This window comes from Podarcis pityusensis (genome assembly GCF_964106645.2).
Source record: "Podarcis pityusensis genome assembly, chromosome: 6".
In the NCBI taxonomy this organism is placed as follows: Eukaryota; Metazoa; Chordata; class Lepidosauria; order Squamata; family Lacertidae; genus Podarcis; species Podarcis pityusensis.
The window spans coordinates 24617880-24624669 of record NC_138030.1 but is presented as its reverse complement, the minus strand read 5'-3'; positions in this window follow the sequence as shown (position 1 = coordinate 24624669).

The following is a 6790-nucleotide window of genomic DNA, read 5'->3' as shown; positions in this document are numbered from 1 at the left end:
TGGCTCCTGCTGTTCTTTTTCCTGATTGTGCCATACTTCCTTTTGTAAGTTGCTTGGAGACTCCTTAAGCACTGAGCCACTAAAACATTAAATAAATAAATAAATAAATAAATAATACCCAAACAAATTTTGTTTTCCTAACTATCAGTCAGGAATTCTTACTTTTACCCTGTCATACAAGCTACCAAGGGATGCGGGTGGCACTGTGGGTTAAACCACAGAGCCTAGGACTTGCCGATCAGAAGGTTGCCGGTTCAAATTCCCGCGATGGGGTGAGCTCCTGTTGCTCGGTCCCTGCTCCTGCCAACCTAGCAGTTCGAAAGCATGTCAAAGTGCAAGTAGATAAATAGGTACCGCTCCGGCGGAAAGGTAAACGGTGTTTCCGTGTGCTGCTCTGGTTCACCAGAAGCAGCTTAGTCATGCTGGCCACATGACCCAGAAGCTGTAAGCTGGCTCCCTCGGTCAGTAAAGCGAGATGAGTGCCGTAACCCCAGAGTCGGTCAAACTGGACCTAGTGGTCAGGGGTCCCTTTACCATTACACAGCTACCAGCAGTGATGATTATGACTTTGTTAATTAATAGCTTTGAGATAGGAGGTGTCAGGTATATTTTTGCATACCTAGAAACCACTAGCTTATTTTTGGGTGGCCCTGTTTGCCCTGATAAACTGTTAGCCTGTAAAGTTTTGTATAGGGAATGATTAGAAAAAGATTGTAAGTCAAATCTATCAGTGTCCACCTTATTTAACCAGACCATGAGCTTACAGTGTCAAATCCCCTGCTGTAGTAGCTTGGCTATGCAAAATAATTAAATATGAATATTAGATCACCAAAAGGAGATCAAGTCTGTGAACCTGCCAGATAAGCAGCTGAAATATTATGGTCTGTGGTTTCTCTTGGAAATCAAGGAAACTTCAGAGCCCCCATGCAAAATGCTTTACTTTCAGAAGTCATCAGGACCTTGACTTTGAATCTCATTTGTTAAATTGCCTCTTGTGGGGGGACAGGATGGGTGCCTGCCTGCCTTGATACTTGCAAGTGTTTGGGCTGTTTGTAACGGCTGCAAGGCTTGAGGTTTTAAGCGCCACGAGAAAATACAATCCATCTGAGAACTCGCCTGCTGTTAGCTGCCAACAACTCCTGAATACTTCAGCTAATTTTGGGCTGCTGAAATGTTGACAACAATGTGATTTCTTGAAAGGTGGGAAGAGCTGGCTGGTCATGCAATCTGTACCGTGTCTGTGTCAGGAGTTTCAACGCTTGTTACTCTGCTCCCCATGCAGCAACTTTCACTGCTCTGTCATCATCTCCCAGGAATAATTACCTGAACCTTTAAAAGTTCTCTTATTGTGTTAAAGTAAAAAAGCAACAAGGCAAGACTTAATTGTTTGCTGTACTTTCTTTCTCTTATGAAGTATTTCGTAGCTTTCTGATGCCATTGCCCTAGAACAGAGCCGTTTGGAGAAGGCTGGTGTTGTTGATGTTGTTTAGTCATTTAGTCATGTCCGATTCTTCGTGGCCCCATGGACCAGAGCACGCCAGGCACTCCTGTCTTCCACTGCCTCCCGCAGTTTGGTCAAACTCATGCTGGTAGCTTCGAGAACACTGTCCAACCATCTCGTCCTCTGTCATCCCCTTCTCCTTGTGCCCTCCATCTTTCCCAACATTAGGGTCTTTTCCAGGGAGTCTTCTCTTCTCAGGAGGTGGCCAAAGTATTGGAGTCTCAGCTTCAGGATCTGTCCTTCCAGTGAGCATTCAAGGGCTGATTTCCTTAAGATTGAATAGGTTTGATCTTCTTGCAGTCCATGGGACTCTCAAGAGTCTCCTCCAGCACCATAATTCAAAAGCATCAATTCTTTGGCGATCAGCCTTCTTTATGGTCCAGCTCTCACTTCCATACATCACTGCTGGGAAAACCATAGCTTTAACTATACAAAGGCTGGTAGTTTTATCAAAAAGCTGAAGGCTGACCACTGCTCATTGTGCACTTATCCCACTTTGGCCACTAGTAAACAGGTTTTGTAGGTTTTATTCTTGTTTCAAAAGCCTGCAAAACCTGATTAACCAGAGGTAACAGCAGGGCAACAGAGAGAGGAGTGCTTACTATGGGAAGCAATGCCTCTGCCAAATCACTTTGGTTCTGCCCCCCAAAAAGCTATTGCCCATCTCTTGATTCTTTCAGAAAGTATCGTCCAAAACACAGTAGTCATAAACAGTACTTTGAGTAGGGATGGGGGAGAAATTTGATTCAGTTTGCATTTAAACGTAAAATTACCTAATTCACACTCCTGGAACAATATATGAACTGAACACAACACAACCCATCTTTCAAAATTCACCCTTCTCTGAATTTTGCAGTGCAGTTTTCAAGTTGGGTAATGTGTGCAGAACTGCAGATAAAAGGGTAAAGTGTGCAGATAAATGCATATATCAGTGAAAATAACATATAAAGAACATTATATTGGGGGGGGGGATGTGAAGTAGGTAGGTGTGGTTTGTGGGGAAAATGGCCTTTTGGGCCAAACTGGAACCCATGCAGGCCCAAATTTGGCTCATGGGCTGAGGTTCTCCCACCTCTTGAAGTAATCAGTGCTTCCTATTATTAGACTTCAACTCCTTTCCTCTCTGGCCATTGGCCATGCTGACTTGTGTTGGAATTTAACATCAACCGGATGATGAAGTTTCTTCAGTCATGGACTAGATGGACCTTGCCCTTATCCACAGCGCAGCATCCAATGCTTTTATGTTCAAACTGGCTTCTACTTTTACCTCAGAAATCGACATATTACATCTTGAGAGTAATATGCAGGCAGGCTTTTGTCTCCCTTTTTATGGACCACTTAGAAAATAAGTGGCACTTTAAGTATCCATTAACTCTCGCTTAACTAATGCTAAATTGCATTCGGGCACCTATGGACACACTTGTGAAAGCCATATTAATACCAGATGAATTCATTAGGAGCGGGGCTATTACTTCCAGTGCTAAATGAATTCATAATGATGGGAAATCTGAAATAAAGTGTTACCAAAAAATAATCCGTAGCACGTTAAGTGTCCATTAAGTACAGGGAATTGACACTCAAAAGCCTGTGTAAAATACAAATGTAACCCACATGAATGAGAGTTGCATGATAGAGCTACTGAACATGATCCTTATCTTGGGAAAACAGGATAATTAAAACACAAGTCAGAAAGATCCATCCACGACCTTCTGTGAATAGCTTCCAAGTTGCACCAAACTGAAGGAATCTGGGCTCCTTTGGGATTCTTATATAGCCCCTGCTCGGTATGTCTGTGATTCTGGAGTGGGGAGTTGTCAAAGTGGAGACACACTTCTTGTTTTTCTGCCCTCTACCCTCCCTGAGTGCACCTATGCTGTAAAGGAAGTTAATTCCAGCATCATGCACAGAGAGTTCTGGTTGAAGACTCCATATTTGAAAGAGACAAGAAATGTCCTTCTTCTTTTTGCCCTGACTCTGTTACCAACAGAATAGGGAACTGTGGCTATGTTGAGAGCCGGTGTGATCTCACTGAAGGAAAGGTGAGATATGAATATTATAGTCTTCTCACCCTCTGGCTCCCTTACAGTTTTGGCTTCTCTTCTTAATCTAGATTGCTAGGTACCATGTTTGTCACTTGAATCAGAAAAGGCCGGCTCTAGAAAATTTCATAATTGTATTGAGGAGGAGGAGGAAATGTGTTTGTGTGTGTGCATTTTCAAAAGAGACTGTAGCAGAAACAAGTGATCAAACTAGAGCAGATTCTACTAACTTTGTGAAGTTGTAGGCTGCATTATCTATCTATAAAAAGGTAAAGGTAAAGGTAAAGGACCCCTGACAGTTAAGTCCAGTCGCAAACGACTCTGGGGTTGCAGCGCTCATCTCACTTTACTGGCCGTGGGAGCCAACATTTGTCTGCAGACAGTTTTTCTGGGTCATGTGGCCAGCAAGACTAAGCCAATTCTGGCGGAAACGCTGTTTGCCTTCCTGCCGAAGCAGTACCTATTCATCTACTTGCACTTTGACATGCTTTTGAACTGCTAGGTTGGCAGGAGCACGGACCAAGCAATGGGAACTCACCCCATTGCGGGGATTTGAACCGCCGACCTTCCGATCAGCAAGCCCTAGGTTCAGTGGTTTAGACCACAGCACCACCCGCATCCCTTAAACTGGTTTAATATACACTCCCTCTTCCCAGTGAACCCTCTCCCCATACTAACTGGCCCAAACATTGATCCTGACCCTCACCCACAAGTAAGAGGATTGCAGAATATGCTGGTTATATATATTATATAGGAAGTTGCTTACCTGAAAACATAGGGGTCACTTAGGTTGCTTTTTTATATTGTTCTGTAATCTGTTATCCATGTACATAAAGGAGAGAAGCTCTTAATCTCATATTTCATTTTAAAGTAATGATTAGTTTTGGCTAGCACCTACTTTGGTTTTCTTGTGTTATAGTTACTTTGCGGCCAACATTTATGCACATCTCGGTGAGGTAGCCCATGAGGGATGCTCTTGCTTGTGTGTGGTGTGGGAATTGTTGAGGAGGAAAGTTCAGTTTTAAAAATGAGCATATTTGTCTTGTGCGAAAAGATGATTATGATTTATTTTTACTTAGGTGAAAACAAGCCCTAATTGGCTTTTCTATGCAGCAAGGACCACAAGCTTCATTTGTATATTTCCCAGACTGTGATTAACCCTAATATGTTAAATGGTAGGAATCACAGTTTTATATACTATCTAAATAAGAATTACTGGCATATGGTTATTGGACAAGCAAATACCTCCTCTTTTAGTACATCCAAGCATTTTCCTGCATGCCACGTATTTCTTTCCTGCGTGAAATAAATGACTCATGCTATATCCACTGTATTTATTTATTTTAGACAGTGGTTTTGTCAACAAGTAGGAGAAGGCATTCATTTTGCAACCAGTGGAAAATGGAAACAAATGGGATCCATTTGGTTTACTTTCTTTTTGTTATAAAATGAATGACGATTAATGAATGGGTATCAGGGTAAGTCTTCATTACCCCATTTGTACCCATTCAGAGGCGCTGACTTGGGCTACAGATTGTGGGTGCCCAGCAGCACAGGCATAACACTCAGCCTCTGCCTGCCCCTTCTGCCCACTGCCTTGCCTCTGCTTGCTCTCCAGCACCATGGTGGTGACTGGGCCAAGGCCTCTGCCTCTGCCATGGGGCCTCTGTTGGAGGCGGTGCCTATGTCATGCCTCCATGGTCATAAGAAGTAATGCTTCTGAATACCAGCTGCTTGAAAGTGCGGGAGGGAGGGGAGGATGCTCATGTGCTCTGGTCTTGCTTGCAAGTTTCCCTCAAGCATCTGGGTGGCCACCATAAGAACAGGGTGCTGGACTAGGTGGGCCATTGCCCTGATCTTATGTTCTTATTGATGCTGTCAAAGCTTTCCCCATATCATGGAAGAAGCAAAGATCACTAGTGTTGAAAAAAATGATTCTTCAACATCAACTTCGCTGGACTGGTCATGTTGTGCAGATGCCTGATTATCGTCTTCCAAAGCAACTACTCTATTCCAAACTTTAAAATGGAAAGCGTAATGCTGGTGTTCAACAAAAGAGGTTTAAAGACTCCTCAAGGCAAATCTTTTTTTTAAATGTAGCATAAACACTGACAACTGGGAAACACTGGCCTGCGAGCACTCCAATTAGAGAACAGCCTTTACCAAAGGTGTCATGGGCTTTGAAGACGCTCAAACTCAGGACAAAAGGGAGAAACATGCTAAGAAGAAGGCACGCTTTATTAGCTGCTTTTTCTTGCCAGGGCAACTCAAAGGGACTTACAAAAGCATCCTAGATGAATACCAACCTGTATCCCCCTGTCCTCCACCCCCATCTCTGTCAATGTGCTTAGGAGAGTATCTTTGGGTTGTCACCTAACTTGCATATTGAGATGTAGCAATATTCTTGTTTGAGTGCAATCGTGGATTTGATTTAAGGTTAACTATCAAATGCATTCATCTGCCAACAAGCCATTTCTCTGTAACTTATTTCACTATTCAAGTTTTTGAAGAAGGGGGCGGGTTTGCAATGCTCATCATTCTTCAGGGGTTTCTTTGTGGTGTTGTAGGATGTGACAGATTCAATTACTTATGAAGCTGAAGTTTCTTAGGCTTTCCAATATGGGCTTAGCGACTGTAAATGAGAGACAGTGGAGAGTCGAAGGCTGTGCATGCCTATGCGCCTGTATATAGATGTGTGCGTGTGTCTATTGAATAGAATGCAGAAGTGTGATTTCTCCCAGATGTTAAAAGAAATCCCTGCTGCAGCTGAACAAAGGTGTATTCTGTCCAATATAATTTTTATTCTGAATCTTCGATATTGCAGCTGATGGCAGAAAATGTGCAGTAAAGCACGGGGGAGGCCACTGGGTAATATCCACTGTAAAGTGTTAATTGCCTATTGAGGCTGTAAACTACGTCAATACGCCTGGATCTGAGTTATTGACAGGCCTCCTATTTATTCCAGCCCCACAAAAGCTGGGCTCTTTAGAACTGGGCTCTAATCAGTCATGCTTTACTGATCCCACCAAGAAGACCAGTCGATAAAGGCGCTTGCCATCTTAACCCTTTGAAGTTTGTAAAAATTACAAGCAGGATTGATAACATTGATTCGGAGAAAACCCTTTAGAAGCAGAGGCTCCTCAGGGGGAATGGCATCAAGCTCAGACTCATAGGGAATGTTAGGGGTGCCCTGCAGTGAATATGGATGGATGCCCTCTTGCTGGTTCAAGTGTAAATGGTTGATGGAGAT